General features: G+C 33.6%; 1 protein-coding gene across 2 annotated transcripts in view; it reads right to left on the reverse strand.

The window, feature by feature from the left end:
* The window catches only part of LOC126971740 (uncharacterized), a 280,527-nt gene that overhangs the window by 17,363 nt on the left and 243,057 nt on the right, over positions 1-20,107 (reverse strand). The window contains exon 1 of one of the 2 annotated variants that reach the window (XM_050818124.1): positions 19,223-19,454. The exons of the other annotated variant lie outside the window; for it this stretch is intronic. The gene's annotated coding sequence lies outside the window, so the exon portion shown is untranslated. Of the gene's footprint in view, positions 1-19,222; positions 19,455-20,107 lie in introns of those variants that run through there. 2 annotated transcript variants of the gene reach the window in all.

Genomic DNA, 20,107 nt, shown 5'->3' on the forward strand with positions numbered 1-20,107 from the left:
TTATAAACAGACATGGTTTTAGTGTGTCTTGCCACAGATAGTAAACTAGTATTATATAAATCAATCCAGTTTATCTGGTTGTTACTAGCTTCGCTGAGCCTAAAAATAGGAGGGTGATGATACACACCTGTTTTCAACAATTGAGTAGAAGTCTCATTCTTTCTCAAAATTCTACTAGGAACAGAAAAATTTAATAAGGCTAAAAGTTGACTACAATCAACATTACTTGATAAAATTTTAAATGTAAAAATATAATCACATCTCAGCCGAGCCGAATAAAGAGTGGGTATATTCATGACTCGGTGCATAAAACCATAATCATGATTAGAGTATGACATAGGAGATCCAATTCGATAAGCCACATATCTCAAGTAAACATGATTCAGCCTTTCGAGTGTATCAACCTGATATTTTAAGTAAGGATGCCAAATTACTGAACCATACATTAAGTTGGGATATATAAATGAATAATCTTGTATATCTATAATGAATCTTTTAATAAAGTTTATTCTTCTTGTAGTGATGATTTTATATAGACTATGTGATCATTAAATGAAAGTTTGCTGTCAAAAATTACCCCTAAGTCTTTAGTTGTATTAACATTGGGTAAAGCAATGTTATGTATCAAATAGTGACTGGAAGAGTCTTGTTTCCTTCCGAATGAAATACAAAAACATTTCTTGATATTGCACAAAAGCCCATTAAACAGATTGAAAAGAATAAATATCAAGTTGTAAGAGTATTCGGTCATGGTCACTAGCGATCGCTTTAAATATTTTCATATCATCCGCAAATAACAAGAATTCACTAAACTTAATGCAAACATTAATGTCATTTATAAAAATCAAAAACAACAATGGACCTAGATGGGTAACTTGCGCTACACCTGAGATGACATGAATAATTGTTGATAAAAAGTTTTTAATGTGTCACATTGAATGTGATTCAATAAGAATGATTCAAACCATTTAAACAAACTTCCGGTAATACCATATCTCTCTAATTTTCTTACCAAAAGTTGAATATTAACTACATCAAAAGCTCTGCTTAAATCCGTGTAAATGGCATCTACAATCAGATTCTTATTAATATTAGAAACTAAGTACTCAAAGTAGATACATTCAATTTACTAATTGGTCTATAATTATTAACATCTGACCTATCCCCACTTTTATATAAAGGAGTAACATACGAAAGTTTCCAGGCAGTAGGAAACTTGCCAATCTTAAGAGAGCTATTCAATAGCTTAGTCAATAGATCGGCAAAAAAACTTGAGCATTTTCTAACCATTACCGGGTGAATTGAATCTGGACCTGGACTTGTATTTACGTTAAGCTTACAAATTTCCTTCATAATTTCGCCTCTGGTGAGTGTTAAGTTTCCGTAGCAATCATTGAAGTCAAATGGTAATTCAGTATTGCTAAGATTAAAATTCATATAAACACTTCCAAATTTATTGGCAAATAAATCAAATATATCTTGACCATTATCGGCAATAATATCATTAAAGTAAAAATACGAAGGTAACTCTCTCTAGCTATCAATCGAATTAACATATTTATAAAAATTTAAACCATCACTAAGAAGCGAATTTTCAGTTTCTTCAATGAAAGTATTTTCATCTCTTTCATGGAGAGATTTACACAGAGACCTTTGTGATTTAAATAAATTAAAATAACATTGAGACTGATGTTTCTTATACAGAGCATCTAACTCTTTTTTCTTAAATATAGCCATAAAGAGCATGATGAAATGAATCACAATCAAAAATAGGATCATCATAAGTGGAGAATTTAGAATCAAACAAGTTAGTGATCACCAGGTCCAAAATATTACCGCTCGAATTTGCATAGTTATTGCATTGTATAAGTTTATAGTTCATACAAAAACATGAGAATATCTTCGCAGCTGATCTTATATTATGAGCTGTTCCTACTGCCTTTGCTGTATTATTTACATTTTACCATCTATATCCTGGTATATTAAAGTCTCCTAAGAGCATAAATTTATCAATTGAACCAAGATTGGAAAAACTTGATAGTTATGTCTGTAAGCTCTCAATAAAATTTTCAAAGTAGTCTGAATCTAAATTTGGTGGGACATAAGCAAGTGAAATCAATACCTGTGAGAACCCAGTATTAATTTTGACTAATAAATGCTCATAAGAATTATTAACAGCAATTGGTATAATTGTGTATTTGAGACTTTTATTGATAGCAAGTAAGACACCACCTCCGCTTGATTTGTAACTAGTAAAAATAGATCTATCACATCTCACAATGTTATAATTATTAAGTCCAAGATGATTGTCACTGATATCACCTTTCAGACAGGTTTCTGAATGATGTCAAATTCAACCATGAGGGAAACTTTTGACCGAAAATCAGCAATTCATCCTATGATGCTTCTGATATTCTGATAATAGATCCTGAATTCGGTCGTTACATTGACTTTTAGCTATGTAGTATCATTTTTGTGACAATTTCAGGAATACTATTTCTATACTTGATGACTAGGTTCTTCTCACCTTTCTTGATTCTATCATCCATGGAAGCAACAATGGTTTTATACTGAGTTGCATTTCTGTCATATCTCCTCTAATTGCCAACTTACCATTTAAAAGGTATTTTTTATTGTTAAATACCCAGTGTACATCATCAGGTGAATGAAGAATAACCTTAAGAGGGCTAGTTTTAGTGTCAACGAAAGTTTTCCCAATTCTCATCACTTTGATACTTTCAATGGAGAAAGGATTTTGATCAAGTTCAAATCAGTATTTTTTGCATTAGTTGAGGCTTCGAAATTGAAAACAATAAAATTTCTCTCCTTGAATTGACGAGTTTTAATTTCGTTGTATATATTTTCAGTTATATTTTCATGCTTTGCCTCGAGTGTCACAACTCTATCCTCTAAAGAATCTAATCTATTGATGCATCATATCATTTTTTTGTTAATATTAGCTAGTTTGCTATCTACACCTCTATGAATATTATTGACAAATTCATAAAAACAGTATTTTATTTATTACGCACAGAACAACGTCTGTCGAGTCAGCTAGTAGAATATTTATTCACCATGTGTAAACCATGTATCCTTACTGAATTGGTCTTAATAGAATTTTCATGAGAGATACTATTTCTATATATTTGTAAGTACATAAATATACTTTTATTACATTGTAATGGTATTGTCACTCATTACTACTTTATGATGTACATGTGTGGGCAAATGTTTGTATGTGTCGACTTGAATTTCCTTAAAAAAAAAATTCTGACAATAAGGGACAAGACGAGCAGGATGTATAGATGATGGTAATTAATACATCCTGCCCATTACAATGCAGTGCCGCCCAGGATTCTTGAAAAATTCTGGAGAGAGACTTGCCCCCCTGTTAAATTGAATAATAAAATGATACCACAAGAAGACAACACAAAGTATTTAGGAATGCAGTTATACAGGAGACTGACATGGCAAAAACACATTTGGACTAAAAGGAAACAGCTTGATGGAAAACTACACAATCTTAATTGGCTAATTGGGTGTCACTCACAAGTAAATGACAACAATAAATTGCTTGTTTATACAACAATTCTCAAACCGGCAAATAGGCTTAGTTCTGCAGCATATGCGGTTAAGAAAATCAGACGGTTAACTGACATAGATACGGCGAGATTAGTATACTTTAGTTATTTTGATAGTATTATGTCCTATGGTATATTGTTATGGGGCAGTGCGGCCGATATTAATACTATATTTGTGCTGCAGAAGAGGGCTATTCGCGCGATTTATAACCTAGGTCCTAAAGAATCATTAAGAGAAAAATTTAAAGAAATAAACATTTTGACTGTTGCTTCTCAATACATTTGTGATAATGTTCTGTATGTTCATAAGCACATTGAGGAATTTTCTAGAAACTGTGACATTCATAATGTTAACATGAGGAACAAACATAAACTTGTTATGCCTACTACTCGGTTGGGTCGAGTTAGTAAGTCTTTTGTTGGGCGATGTATATGCTTCTACAATATGATCCCATAAAATGTACAAAACAAATGTGTTACGAAATTTAAAAAAATTGTTAAAAAGCATTTGTGTGGGAAAGGTTATTATAGCATAAACGATTTTCTTAATGACACCACGGACTGGGATTAAAGCGAACACCCTCAGGCTCTTTAATTATAAATGTTTATTGTACGATATTACATTGTAATCCATAGTTTATATATAAAAAAAAAGCCCGCTGAGTTTCTTGCGCCCATTCTTCTCAGGTCTGAGGCAGTCTCTTTTGAATGGGTGGTAGATTTTGAGGTTCAATAAGTGATTATAAATCCTATTTTGAATAAAAATATTTGAATTTGAATATGGACATATGGTTTACAGCTGTGGGGGACTGCCAGTAATATTGAAATACTAGAAAGATTTTAGAACAAAACATTGAGAACCATGTTTAGTATCCCACAGTGTATTAATAATAAATACATGTACTTTAAGACATTAATATATTATTATATTTAAGGCATTAAGACTGTCCGGCAAGAAATACCCCAAACTAGCCTGAAAAAGCAGGAGAAACTAACAACCCATGTCAACGAGCTAGCCAAGTCTGAGCAGAAAGGGTGGCATCCAGTTCACCAGGCTTAAGAAACATGATGTCACAAATCTGAGTAAAACATATGAATAATATTTCAAATTCAAATATTTTTATTCAAAATAGGATGTGACATCATTTATTGAAAGTCAAAAACTACCACCCATTCCAAAATGAAGTGACCTGAGAAGAATGGGCGCAACAAACTCAGCGGGCTTTTTTTTTTTCATTGAATACATATGTTTACAAAGTAATATTGTACAATTAAACTTATTATTTAATAGCCTTAGGTCACTCATTAATAGGTCACTCCATTCCCAATCTGTGGTATCATTAAGAAAGTCATTTATGTTATAGTAACCTTTACCACACAAACGTTTTTTAACAATTCTTTTGAATAACGTTATACTTTTGTTTTGAACATTTTCTGGGATCTTGTTGTAAAAGCATATACATAGCCCCACAAAAGACTTACTAACTCGACTTAGCTGAGTAGTAGGCATCATAAGTTTATGTCTGTTCCTGGTGTTAACATTATGGTTATGACAGTTTCTGGCAAATTCACTTATGTGCCTATGAACATACATTACATTATGAAGAATATATTGAGAAGCAACAGTCAAGATGTTAATTTCTTAAAATTTTGCTTTCAATGATTCTTTAGAACCTAGGTTATAAATAGCGCGAATAGTCCTCTTCTGCAGCACAAATATTGTATTAATATCGGCAGAGTTGCCCCATAGCAATATACCATAGGACATAATACTATGGAAAAATGGAGAGTTTGATGCAAAGTAATTTTACATCAATGTCAGGCTCCTGACAATGACTCTTTGAGCAGATTTATGCAGCCAAAGCAGTGGCTTATTGTTTTAAATAACAGATTGCCACTACACAGAAATAAAAAAATGAACAGCAATTATAGTGCTCATCTCCTTGAGACATAAGATGTTAAGTCTTGTTTGCCCAGTAATTGCACTAGATGTAGCACCCTTCAGACCAAAACAAAATATTGCTTAAACAATACTGCAGGAATAATTCAGGATAGAAATAGGCGCAGTTGTGGTACCCATAGTGTAACCGGGACCTGGGCAAAGGAGCTTGCCACTCCTCTCTCCAATTTCCATTAAATGCCAATAACTTATGTAAAAATATATTTACTACAAAAAAAAACACTAAAATTACAAACAATGTAAGTACTTATGAAAGGAAAGTAAAAAATGAATTTCTCAGCATTTTTTTTTTACATTTTCCTTTTCTTTAGAAATAGATACTGATTCATGTTCTGTGATATTATATTAGTTAATTAAATGGATGTACATTATTATAATATCTTATCTACTATATTGTTCTACTTAACACAATTAAAAATATAGGTGACATGTATATAATATGTTAATAATGTACATGTATATTTTTAATGTAATTCAATTTAGTAAAATTCATGACTTCTTACCATGGAGGTTTGATCCATACCCACCATATAGTTACTAATGTATTTTCAGTTTTTTATTTAAATGTATGTTTATAGAATAAATCACAGGAGTATTGCTAAAGTTTAGTGGTGTCTAGTCTTACACCACACACCTCTGTTACATACCATCAAATGAACCATTTTATGTATTTTGTCCTTAACTTCCATAAACATAATCATTATTACAAATATTTATTACTTCTGTTATTAATATGATGAGTATAAATTAAAGAAGATCATTTAAAACTGAATTGAAGCTACCACGCGTGAGTCGAGTTCGGAAATTCAGTGATCATTTTTTATGGGCTTTGTCTACCGTAGCCTATTGTTATTTTGATTACAGGAGTTTACCTTTCTCTCATTGGTGGTGGATTGTTTTTATTTTGGTAAGATTAAGTACTTAGTCATTAACAATTAACATAGTCAACCCTTTTACATTTTACTAACCGTTTAATAATGGAGATTTCTCCCCCGGAACCTCCGGACCCTCCGGATATCCCCACACTCGCCGGGTCAAAACGGCGCAAACATACAAGCAGCTCAGAAGAAAACGCTGCAAAAAAAACTATAACTGATACGGATCTGGCTTCGGCGTCCATTCAGAATGTATTTTGTGACCCAAGTTTAGTTATTGGTTTTAAACAATATACGGATTTTGATAAAGGTCCATTTATTATCCATGTTTCTCGTATCGAGGAGGGCCTCAGGCCAAACTATAAAGCCCATCAAATTCGGTCAACTACTGCATAGGCATAAAATTCCAAATATTTGCCCTGACGGCATAAAAAAAATCGGTAGGAATAAAATAGCTGTCACATTCAAATCGTCTGGCGATGCAAACAAATTTTTAGATAACCCTGTATTATCTGCCAATAAATATACAGCAACAATCCCAAACTTCAACATAACCAAGATGGGTATAGTCCGCCGGGTTCCTGTGGACTTATCTATGAACGAGTTTGTGGAGTCTGTCAGTCTTCCCACTGGTTGTGGTAAGATTTTAAAGGCTCGCAGATTCAACAGAAAGGTCATTGAGGAAGGTAAAGTTACTTGGTTACCTACTCAAACAATTGTAATAACTTTCCATGGTCAAGTGCTTCCTGAAAAAATATTCCTCTTCCATAATTCCCTCCCTGTTGAAACCTACCTTTTCCCTACAATCCAATGCCTTAACTGCTGCCGATTTGGTCACATCAAAACTGTATGCAGATCTAACCCAAGATGTTACAAATGTACTCAAGCTCATGCTGGTAGCTCATGTGATACAACTGAAAAGGATGCTATCTGTATTAACTGTTCAGGACAACACTTTGCCACAAACAAGAAATGCCCTGAACTGGGCAGACAAAAAACAATTAAAATTATTATGTCCCAAGAGAACATTTCCTATGAGGAGGCCTCAAATCGTTGCCCAAAGGTGATGAGGCCATACTCAGAAATTCTCCGTAACCCCTATGTATCCCATAACTACTCCTCAGCACACATGAGCCAGACACCCACTCCTTCTCCCACAGTCAGCTATAAGAAAACTGTATTTTCTTCTCCACGTTCCAAACCCTTATTGAGTAAACCTTATGATCGAGGTGCTCACCAAGCTATCATTGCTGATGTACCTTCAGCCTTCCCAAATGGCTCTGCCCTAAACCACCAAGTTTCTTCTTCTTCATCAACACAGGATGATAACCTCTTGGAGGCCCTCCTGTCAATCTTACTCTCTTTGATTACCAAGAACAATCTTAGCCTACCGTCCAACGTTGCCCATCAACTATCACAAATCTTATCCATTGGTAAAATTCATGGCCCCAGTGTCCATTCTTCAATGGAACACCAGAAGCCTACGTCCTAAAAAACCCAGCCTTATACACCTAATTAATAAATATCTTCCTTCTGCCATCGCCATCTCTGAGACATGGCTGGTCCCTGGAACTCACTTCAGGGTCCCCGGCTATATGTGCCTTAGGGATGATAGAGCAGGAAGTGTTGGTGCGGGTTGCGCCTTATTTATAAGACGCACCCTTCCCTTTTCCCCAATTATCCTTCCTAATCCCCATCCTGGTATAAACATTGTTGCAGCAAAGGTAATGAACTTCTCCTTAGTATCAATCTATGTGCCCCATCCGCAATCAACTATGATTGCAGATATTCTCTTTTTGTTATCGTCTATTCCCCCTCCTATTATTATTATGGGAGACTTTAATGCCCATCATCCCTCATGGGGTTCAAGTCACACTGACTATTTTGCCCTTTCCCTGTTGGATGTATTTGATGAAATCAATCTCTGCATTATCAATGATGGCTCTCCAACCCGAAGGGTTTCTCCTTCTCAAAATCCCAAAAGTGCAGTTGATCTCACCTTATGTTCTCCGTGTCTGGCTCCTCTCCTTTCTTGGAACATCTTACATAATTCCCATGGTAGTGACCATTTTCCTATAATAATTTCTATCCCTGACAAAGTAATTCCACCCCAAAATTTTTCCCCATCTCTTAAATATAGATTAATAGAAGCAAATTGGCCTAAATATTCTTCTTGTCTTGATAAAAAAATTGCTGAGTTTCCAGTCACTAACCATTTTAATGCAGTAGATAATTATAATAAATTAGCTAATGCCATGATTACATGTGCTGACAACAACTTCCCTTTAAAAAAACCTGTTTCAAATAAGATTTCAACTCCTTGGTGGGACTCTGAGTGCACTGCTGCTGCTAAAGAAAGGAAATTAGCTGAATTAAATTACAATAGAAACATGTCCATGTCAAACTTTATTTATTATAAAAAAGTGGCGGCGAAGGCTACCCATTTATTCAGAAAAAAGAAAAAACAAGGTTGGATTAATTTTTGCCAGAATTTAAAACCAAGCACTCCATCCTCAACTGTCTGGAAACAAATTAAAAAATTTAGAGGTTCATTTTGTGATCAAGTGTGTGATTTTAATGTGGATCCTTCTGTATGGCTTGATTCCTTTTCAGATAGGATGTCCCCCCCTTCAGTTCCAAATATGGACTATTTTCCATCCCCCCCAATCCCTCTTGCCTCAACTCACAGTTTAGAGTCCCCCTTCTCATTCTCTGAACTTCTTCTTGCTCTGGACTCTAGTTGACTCTGCTCCTGGGGCAGATGGAATCCCATACTCTTTCATTAAAAATTCATCATCTACAACCAAGGAATATTATCTTAGCATAATCAATAACCTTTTTGATCTTGGTTCCATCCCTCCACCTTGGAAAAATCAGGTAATTATTCCATTACTTAAACCTGGTCAGAATCCATCTGAAGCTACCAGCTATAGGCCAATTGCCCTCTCTTCTGCTCTTGCAAAAGTTTCTGAAATCATGATTAAACAAAGACTTGAGTGGTTTGTTGAAACCAATAATCTCCTTTCCACCTCCCAGTACGGTTTCAGAAAGGGCAAGAGCTCCTTAGATAGCTTAGGTATCCTTACAACTGACATTAGAATAGCACTCCTCAGAAAAGAACACCTTGTGGGAGTTTTTCTTGATATAGAATCTGCATATGATAACGTTTCACTTCCCCTACTCAGGAGTAAACTCAACCAGCTGAGTATCCCCGTGAAGTTATCCCGTTTCATATGTAACATGTTAATGGAGAGATCCATCACTATTAAAGGTCCATCCTCTTACCACCCTCCTAAGTCAGTTTGGAAAGGTTTACCTCAAGGCTCAGTCCTTAGTCCCCTTCTTTATAATCTGTATACCCATGACCTCAACAGTACCGTTACACCTTTCTGTCAGATACTGCAATATGCAGATGACATTGTCCTGTATTCTTCTGACAAGTCTATACAAGATTCATCTAATCATTTAAATAATGCTCTTGATTATCTTTCTGAATATTTAACACAACATGGACTGTCTCTATCAACATCTAAAAGTAAGGTAGTTTTATTTACAAATAAAAGAATTCTTCCACCTATTAAAATTAAAATTTATGATGTTGATCTACCAATTGTTAATAATGTTAAGTTTTTGGGTATTTGGTTGGATCACAAATTATCTGGCGTCAAGCATTTTGATTATGTCTCACAGAAATGTGAGAAAAATATTAATATTCTTCGCTCATTGTCTGGTGTCTGGTGGGGAGCTCACCCCGTCACTCAAAAATTACTATACAATGCCATAATTCGCACTCATTTAGATTATGGCACTATGTTCTTAATCCCAGCAAACAAAGCAGGTCTAAATAAATTGGACAGAATTCAGGCTAAATGTTTACGTTTAGTATTGGGAGCTATGAAATCCAGCCCAATTAATGCAATGCAAGTAGAATGTGTGGATCCTCCCCTCTCACTACGTAGACAATTCCTTGCCAATAAATTTTTCTTTAAACTAGCTGGCTGCCGAGCTCATCCCTTACTCCAAAAATCAGAACAATTAGCTGTTTTATACAATGATAATAATATTGTACCTGAAGACAAAAGACCTTGCGTTATAAATAGTTACCTTTTATTTTCTCAGCTCTCTAACCCTCTCTTTCAATATTCTAAATTGCCTTTATTTTCTATGCCTTTCAATGCTCTTACTTTCCAACCCTCAGTAATTTTAGACTTAGGTGTTGATAAGTTTTCTATAGAAGCAAATAAAACTTTTTCTCATATAATGGACTCAGATTTTCGACATTGGTATAAAATCTACACGGATGCTTCAAAAACAGACATGAGTCCGGTTGGGGCTGCAGTATGGATTCCCTCAACAAGAATTATACTGAGTTATAGCTGCCCACCCACCACTTCTGTGTTTACAGGGGAATCAATCGCCATTCTTGAAGCTATTCTATTTGTTAAGTCTCACAACATGAACAATTCTATTATCCTTTCAGACTCTAAAAGTTGCCTCCAATCAATTCTCTCAAATCCGTTTAAGACAAAAAGTCAGTTTCCCATCATTCTCAAAATAAGAGAAACTTTGAAAGAGTGCTATGAACTCAAAATTAACATAGTTTTAGCTTGGATTCCAGGTCACATGGGCATCTCTGGTAATGAAAATGCAGATGCCTGTGCTAGATCAGCTGCTCATTCAGGTTCCTTTCAGTATTCAGAAATATTCACTCATGACTTGTGCTCTACCCTGAAACCCAAGATGTATGAGAGTTGGTCAAACATTTGGCAAGTTTCCAAAACTTTAAAAGGCAAATTTTATGGAGAACTCCAACCAGAAATTCCTCAAAAACCTTGGTTCTCAAAATGTAGGATTCATAATAAAACAATAATCTCAACTATATGCCGCTTACGTTTAAACCATGCCTGCACTCCAGTCTTTCTAGCAAAACTTAGAATTAGGGATCATTCTCTATGTGATTGTGGCCTTGATGAGGGAAACATGGATCATTTATTCTTTAGTTGTCCCTTAATGCAATCTTCTCTGCACAATTATATACCCGCTGAAGTCCCCCGTCCAACCTCCGTTAAATGTCTCCTCTCCCTAGTTTACACTCCTTTTGTAACTATTTTGTGTAAATATATTAAAATAAATAAGATTAAGTTGTAAATATTATTAAGTACTTATATTAATTAATTATTTAAGTATTTCTATTTGTGTATGTCATTTATAGTCTTACAAGCATGTATATTATTTGTTTCAGATATTATTAGAAAATTAAACTTTATGTAATCTGAACACCGATTATTACCGTTAAACTTAGAAGACACATACTCAAAGCTTGGTAGTCTAATCTAACGTGATTCTGGCAAATCTGTGGTATATCTTCCACAGAAGCCACAGTAGGAAGAATAGAATAGAATAGAACAGGGAGCAATGACGTTCTATACATATTATAGAACATCATTGACAGGGAATAAAAAACATAGTTTACAAAATAATTCTTGGTACTATGAAATATTTATTTATTATATACGGGTGAACCCTTTTTACAATATTAAAACTATGAAAGTGATACAATATTTACTTAACTAACAAATAATAATATTTAACTAACTAATCAACACATCTTACTTTCTAATTATAAACAGACATGGTTTTAGTGTGTCTTGCCACAGATAGTAAACTAGTATTATATAAATCAATCCAGTTTATCTGGTTGTTACTAGCTTCGCTGAGCCTAAAAATAGGAGGGTGATGATACACACCTGTTTTCAACAATTGAGTAGAAGTCTCATTCTTTCTCAAAATTCTACTAGGAACAGAAAAATTTAATAAGGCTAAAAGTTGACTACAATCAACATTACTTGATAAAATTTTAAATGTAAAAATATAATCACATCTCAGCCGAGCCGAATAAAGAGTGGGTATATTCATGACTCTGTGTATAAAACCATAATCATGATTAGAGTATGACATAGGAGATCCAATTCGATAAGCCACATATCTCAAGTAAACATGATTCAGTCTTTCGAGTGTATCAACCTGATATTTTAAGTAAGGATGCCAAATTACTGAACCATACATTAAGTTGGGGTATATAAATGAATGATCTTGTATATCTATAATTAATCTTTTAATAAAGTTTATTCTTCTTGTAGTGATGATTTTTATATAGACTATGTGATCATTAAATGAAAGTTTGCTGTCAAAAATTACCCCTAAGTCTTTAGTTGTATTAACATTGGGTAAAGCAATGTTATGTATCAAATAGTGACTGAAAGAGTCTTGTTTCCTTCCGAATGAAATACAAAAACATTTCTTAATATTGCACAAAAGCCCATTAAACAGATTGAAAAGAATCAATATCATGTTGTAAGAGTATTCGGTCATGGTCACTAGCGATCGCTTTAAATATTTTCATATCATCCGCAAATAACAAGAATTCACTAAACTTAATGCAAACATTAATGTCATTTATAAAAATCAAAAACAACAATGGACCTAGATGGGTAACTTGCGCTACACCTGAGATGACATGAATAATTGTTGATAAAAAGTTTTTAATTTTCACACATTGAATGTGATTCAATAAGAATGATTCAAACCATTTTAACAAACTTCCGGTAATACCATATCTCTCTAATTTTCTTACCAAAAGTTGAATATTAACTACATCAAAAGCTCTGCTTAAATCCGTGTAAATGGCATCTACAATCAGATTCTTATTAATATTAGAAACTAAGTACTCAAAGTAGATACATTCAATTTACTAATTGGTTTATAATTATTAACATCTGACCTATCCCCACTTTTATATAAAGGAGTAACATACGAAAGTTTCCAGGCAGTAGGAAACTTGCCAATCTTAAGGGAGCTATTGAATAGCTTAGTCAATAGATCGGCAAAAAAACTTGAGCATTTTCTAACCATCAGTGGGTGAATTGAATCTGGACCTGGACTTGTATTTACGTTAAGCTTACAAATTTCCTTCATAATTTCACCTCTGGTGAGTGTTAAGTTTCCGTAGCAATCATTGAAATCAAATGGTAATTCAGTATTGCTAAGATTAAAATTCATATAAACATTTCCAAATTTATTGGCAAATAAATCAAATATATCTTGACCATTATCGGCAATAATATCATTAAAGTAAAAATACGAAGGTAACTCTCTCCAGCTATCAATCGAATTAACATATTTATAAAAATTTAAACCATCACTAAGAAGCGAATTTTCAGTTTCTTCAATGAAAGTATTTTCATCTCTTTCATGGAGAGATTTACACAGAGACCTTTGTGATTTAAATAAATTAAAATAACATTGAGACTGATGTTTCTTATACAGAGCATCTAACTCTTTTTTCTTAAATATAGCCATAAAGAGCATGATGAAATGAATCACAATCAAAAATAGGATCATCATAAGTGGAGAATTTAGAATCAAACAAGTTAGTGATCACCAGGTCCAAAATATTACCGCTGGAATTTGCATAGTTATTGCATTGTATAAGTTTATAGTTCATACAAAAACAGGAGAATATCTTCGCAGCAGATCTTATATTATGAGCTGTTCCAACTGCCTTTGCTCTATTATTTACATTTTACCATCTATATCCTGGTATATTAAAGTCTCCTAAGAGCATAAATTTATCAATTGAACCAAGATTGGAAAAACTTGATAGTTATGTCTGTAAGCTCTCAATAAAATTTTCAAAGTAGTCTGAATCTAAATTTGGTGGGACATAAGCAAGTGAAATCAATACCTGTGAGAACCCAGTCTTAATTTTGACTAATAAATGCTCATAAGAATTATTAACAGCAATTGGTATAATTGTGTATTTGAGACTTTTATTGATAGCAAGTAAGACACCACCTCCGCTTGATTTGTAACTAGTAAAAATAGATCTATCACATCTCACAATGTTATAATTATTAAGTCCAAGATGATTGTCACTGATATCACCTTTCAGACAGGTTTCTGAATGATGTCAAATTCAACCATGAGGGAAACTTTTGACCGAAAATCAGCAATTCATCCTATGATGCTTCTGATATTCTGATAATAGATCCTGAATTCGGTCGTTACATTGACTTTTAGCTATGTAGTATCATTTTTTGTGACAATTTCAGGAATACTATTTCTATACTTGATGACTAGGTTCTTCTCACCTTTCTTGATTCTATCATCCATGGAAGCAACAATGGTTTTATACTGAGTTGCATTTCTGTCATATCTCCTCTAATTGCCAACTTACCATTTAAAAGGTATTTTTTATTGTTAAATACCCAGTGTACATCATCAGGTGAATGAAGAATAACCTTAAGAGGGCTAGTTTTAGTGTCAACGAAAGTTTTCCCAATTCTCATCACTTTGATACTTTCAATGGAGAAAGGATTTTGATCAAGTTCAAATCAGTATTTTTTGCATTAGTTGAGGCTTCGAAATTGAAAACAATAAAATTTCTCTCCTTGAATTGACGAGTTTTAATTTCGTTGTATATATTTTCAGTTATCTTTTCATGCTTTGCCTCGAGTGTCACAACTCTATCCTCTAAAGAATCTAATCTATTGATGCATCATATCATTTTTTTGTTAATATTAGCTAGTTTGCTATCTACACCTCTATGAATATTATTGACAAATTCATAAAAACAGTATTTTATTTATTACGCACAGAACAACGTCTGTCGAGTCAGCTAGTAGAATATTTATTCACCATGTGTAAACCATGTATCCTTACTGAATTGGTCTTAATAGAATTTTCATGAGAGATACTATTTCTATATATTTGTAAGTACATAAATATACTTTTATTACATTGTAATGGTATTGTCACTCATTACTACTTTATGATGTACATGTGTGGGCAAATGTTTGTATGTGTCGACTTGAATTTCCTTAAAAAAAAATTCTGACAATAAGGGACAAGACGAGCAGGATGTATAGATGATGGTAATTAATACATCCTGCCCATTACAATGCAGTGCCGCCCAGGATTCTTGAAAAATTCTGGAGAGAGACTTGCCCCCCTGTTAAATTGAATAATAAAATGATACCACAAGAAGACAACACAAAGTATTTAGGAATGCAGTTATACAGGAGACTGACATGGCAAAAACACATTTGGACTAAAAGGAAACAGCTTGATGGAAAACTACACAATCTTAATTGGCTAATTGGGTGTCACTCACAAGTAAATGACAACAATAAATTGCTTGTTTATACAACAATTCTCAAACCGGCAAATAGGCTTAGTTCTGCAGCATATGCGGTTAAGAAAATCAGACGGTTAACTGACATAAATACGGCGAGATTAGTATACTTTAGTTATTTTGATAGTATTATGTCCTATGGTATATTGTTATGGGGCAGTGCGGCCGATATTAATACTATATTTGTGCTGCAGAAGAGGGCTATTCGCGCGATTTATAACCTAGGTCCTAAAGAATCATTAAGAGAAAAATTTAAAGAAATAAACATTTTGACTGTTGCTTCTCAATACATTTGTGATAATGTTCTGTATGTTCATAAGCACATTGAGGAATTTTCTAGAAACTGTGACATTCATAATGTTAACATGAGGAACAAACATAAACTTGTTATGCCTACTACTCGGTTGGGTCGAGTTAGTAAGTCTTTTGTTGGGCGATGTATATGCTTCTACAATATGATCCCATAAAATGTACAAAACAAATGTGTTACGAAATTTAGAAAAATTGTTAAAAAGCATTTGTGTGGGAAAGGTTATTATAGCATAAACGATTTTCTTAATGACACCACGGACTGGGATTAAAGCGAACACCCTCAGGCTCTTTAATTATAAATGTTTATTGTACGATATTACATTCTAATCCATAGTTTATATATAAAAAAAAAGCCCGCTGAGTTTCTTGCGCCCATTCTTCTCAGGTCTGAGGCAGTCTCTTTTGAATGGGTGGTAGATTATGACGTTCAATAAGTGATTATAAATCCTATTTTGAATAAAAATATTTGAATTTGAATATGGACATATGGTTTACAGCTGTGGGGGACTGCCAGTAATATTGAAATACTAGAAAGATTTTAGAACAAAACATTGAGAACCATGTTTAGTATCCCACAGTGTATTAATAATAAATACATGTACTTTAAGACATTAATATATTATTATATTTAAGGCATTAAGACTGTCCGGCAAGAAATACCCCAAACTAGCCTGAAAAAGCAGGAGAAACTAACAACCCATGTCAACGAGCTAGCCAAGTCTGAGCAGAAAGGGTGGCATCCAGTTCACCAGGCTTAAGAAACATGATGTCACAAATCTGAGTAAAACATATGAATAATATTTCAAATTCAAATATTTTTATTCAAAATAGGATGTGACATCATTTATTGAAAGTCAAAAACTACCACCCATTCCAAAATGAAGTGACCTGAGAAGAATGGGCGCAACAAACTCAGCGGGCTTTTTTTTTTTCATTGAATACATATGTTTACAAAGTAATATTGTACAATTAAACTTATTATTTAATAGCCTTAGGTCACTCATTAATAGGTCACTCCATTCCCAATCTGTGGTATCATTAAGAAAGTCATTTATGTTATAGTAACCTTTACCACACAAATGTTTTTTAACAATTCTTTTGAATAACGTTATACTTTTGTTTTGAACATTTTCTGGGATCTTGTTGTAAAAGCATATACATAGCCCCACAAAAGACTTACTAACTCGACTTAGCTGAGTAGTAGGCATCATAAGTTTATGTCTGTTCCTGGTGTTAACATTATGGTTATGACAGTTTCTGGCAAATTCACTTATGTGCCTATGAACATACATTACATTATGAAGAATATATTGAGAAGCAACAGTCAAGATGTTAATTTCTTTAAATTTTGCTCTCAATGATTCTTTAGAACCTAGGTTATATATAGCGCGAATAGTCCTCTTCTGCAGCACAAATATTGTATTAATATCGGCAGCGTTGCCCCATAGCAATATACCATAGGACATAATACTATGGAAAAATGGAGAGTTTGATGCAAAGTAATTTTACATCAATTTCAGGCTCCTGACAATGACTCTTTGAGCAGATTTATGCAGCCAAAGCAGTGGTTTATTGTTTTAAATAACAGATTGCCACTACACAGAAATAAAAAAAAAAAACAGCAATTATAGTGCTGATCTCCTTGAGACATGAGTTGTTTAGTCTTGTTTGCCCAGTAATTGCATTAGATGCAGCACCCTTCAGACCAAAATAAAATATTGCTTAAACAATACTGCTTCAGGATAGAAATAGGCGCAGTTGTGGTACCCATAGTGTAACCGGGACCTGGGCAAAGGAGCTTGCCACTCCTCTCTCCAATTTCCATTAAATGCCAATAATTTATGTAAAAATATATTTTTTACAAAAAAAAAACACTAAAATTACAAACAATGTATGTACTTATGAAAGGAAAGTAAAAAATGAATTTCTCAGCATTTTTTTTTACATTTTCCTTTTCTTTAGAAATAGATACTGATTCATGTTCTGTGATATTATATTAGTTAATTAAATGGATGTACATTATTATAATATCTTATCTACTATATTGTTCTACTTTACACAATTTAAAATATAGGTGACATGTATATAATATGTTAATAATGTACATGTTTATTTTTAATGTAATTCAATTTAGTAAAATTCATGACTTCTTACCATGGAGGTTTGATCCATACCCACCATATAGTTACTAATGTATTTTCAGTTTTTTATTTAAATGTATGTTTATAGAATAAATCACAGGAGTATTGCTAAAGTTTAGTGGTGTCTAGTCTTACAATACAGTATGGTACATACCTCTGTTACATACCATCAAATGAACCATTTTATGTATTTTGTCCTTAACTTCCATAAACATAATCATTATTACAAATATTTATTACTTCTGTTATTAATATGATGAGTATAAATTAAAGAAGATCATTTAAAACTGAATTACAGTTCTAATTAGATAATACTTTTATAATTAAAGTTCATTTACTTAATGTAGAGTCACAGTGACAGTTTTTGTATAGAGAATGTTAAATTATCACCACATTGTCCTGCAACTCTAGAGGATACACAGGAGTGTTGCAGGAACACCAGATATACAGATGGTGGGAATGCTACTGATATCATTCCCAAACTAGGCAGTTTGTGGAATGTCATGTGAGGTGCTATTTGGCTTCAGGAATCAGGTCAAACAAGCTCTTCAAAACACTCTTCATGATAAATGTGGTAGAAGACACAGAATGAAGCAACATCTCTACACAACACCCATTTATCTAGCCACAGTGCTCTGGATCCTCTACATTTCCAGCAGCTTTGCATAGCATATGTTCAAATGGATTGAACAGATACTGGGGTGTACCAGACCAAAGATGAAAACATAACACCATATGTGCGCACTATGAAGCGCTAAAATGTAAGCTGGCTAGAAGTATGGCCGTGCTCTATTTATGAACTGTAGTTTCTTTGAATGCAATTTATTATTGCCTTTCAGATGACCGCGGAATTGGCAATTGGTCGAGATTTCGAGACTCGTTATTCCGATAAACTTACAGGACGAGGCATTAAGTGTGTCGTAGATAATAGTGTACACAGTCACTTACCATTTTATGCGAATCGTTAGTAATGTATCTGTATAAAATGTATTATATTCATCTACTTACACCTTAAAAATATTAATAAATTTACTATAGTTTAGTTTATTTCTTTCACCTTTAATAATATTTTTAGGAAACTTATGTATTTTCTAATCTAGGTATATAATTATAAACCAGTTAGCTATAAAAAACATTTAAAAAGTATACATATTACCTACCTGTAGAAAAATCTCTCTGCAATGTTTACACAATACTGATCTACACTTATAATTACCACTTAACAACGCACAGAGGTCCTTTGATTTAATAATTAATAACAAATACCAACTCTTAACACATTACAGTCCTAAGTCTAACAAGTAACAACTCATTAGTTGATAGTTCTCGAAATTCGAATTCCGATCCGATTCCTATGCACAAAATAATAATTATCTAAAATTACTTTTTCAATTTACTCAAGGGATGGCGATCAGAGAACGATTAATCGAGGAATCGATCTTTCAGGTCGACTTTATCGATATGCAGTATTGAATCGATCCAGTGAATCGATATTTCAACCTTGAAAATTGCCATTCCATAATTTTGTTTTGACAAAAACGAAAAAAAAAATGATTGAGTGGACGACGACGAAAACGACAGCAGCTCACAAGTTTTCGCCATTTATTATGTGCAGAGTTCTCAGAGGTGATATAGATGCGCCGAGTTTGCATGTTGAGCTATGTAGAATCTTTGTACCGGACAATTACTGTTCGAGGCGCAGGCATAGATTGTTCGCGAGTCCGACACATCGTACTGTGGCTCGCACCAACTCATCTATACCAAGGTCTCTCTCTACTCTCAACGCTCTTCTCGAAGCCAACCCTGCTTGTGATTTATTTGCGGATGGATGGCAGACGATTTTAACAGAGTGCTTGCGTTTTTAATTATTTATTATAAATTTATAATTATTATAAAAATAGCAAATGGTAACCCCCTTATTCATAATAGTCTGCTAACTTAAAGCATTGCTAATTCTCACTCTGTCTTCTTCTATTGACCTAAGTCAGAATGAGCAAAAAACACTCCTAAATGGCTGTTTAAAGTTAGCGGACCATTAGCGAATA

This window comes from Leptidea sinapis, chromosome 24, assembly GCF_905404315.1.
Source record: "Leptidea sinapis chromosome 24, ilLepSina1.1, whole genome shotgun sequence".
In the NCBI taxonomy this organism is placed as follows: domain Eukaryota; kingdom Metazoa; phylum Arthropoda; class Insecta; order Lepidoptera; family Pieridae; genus Leptidea; species Leptidea sinapis.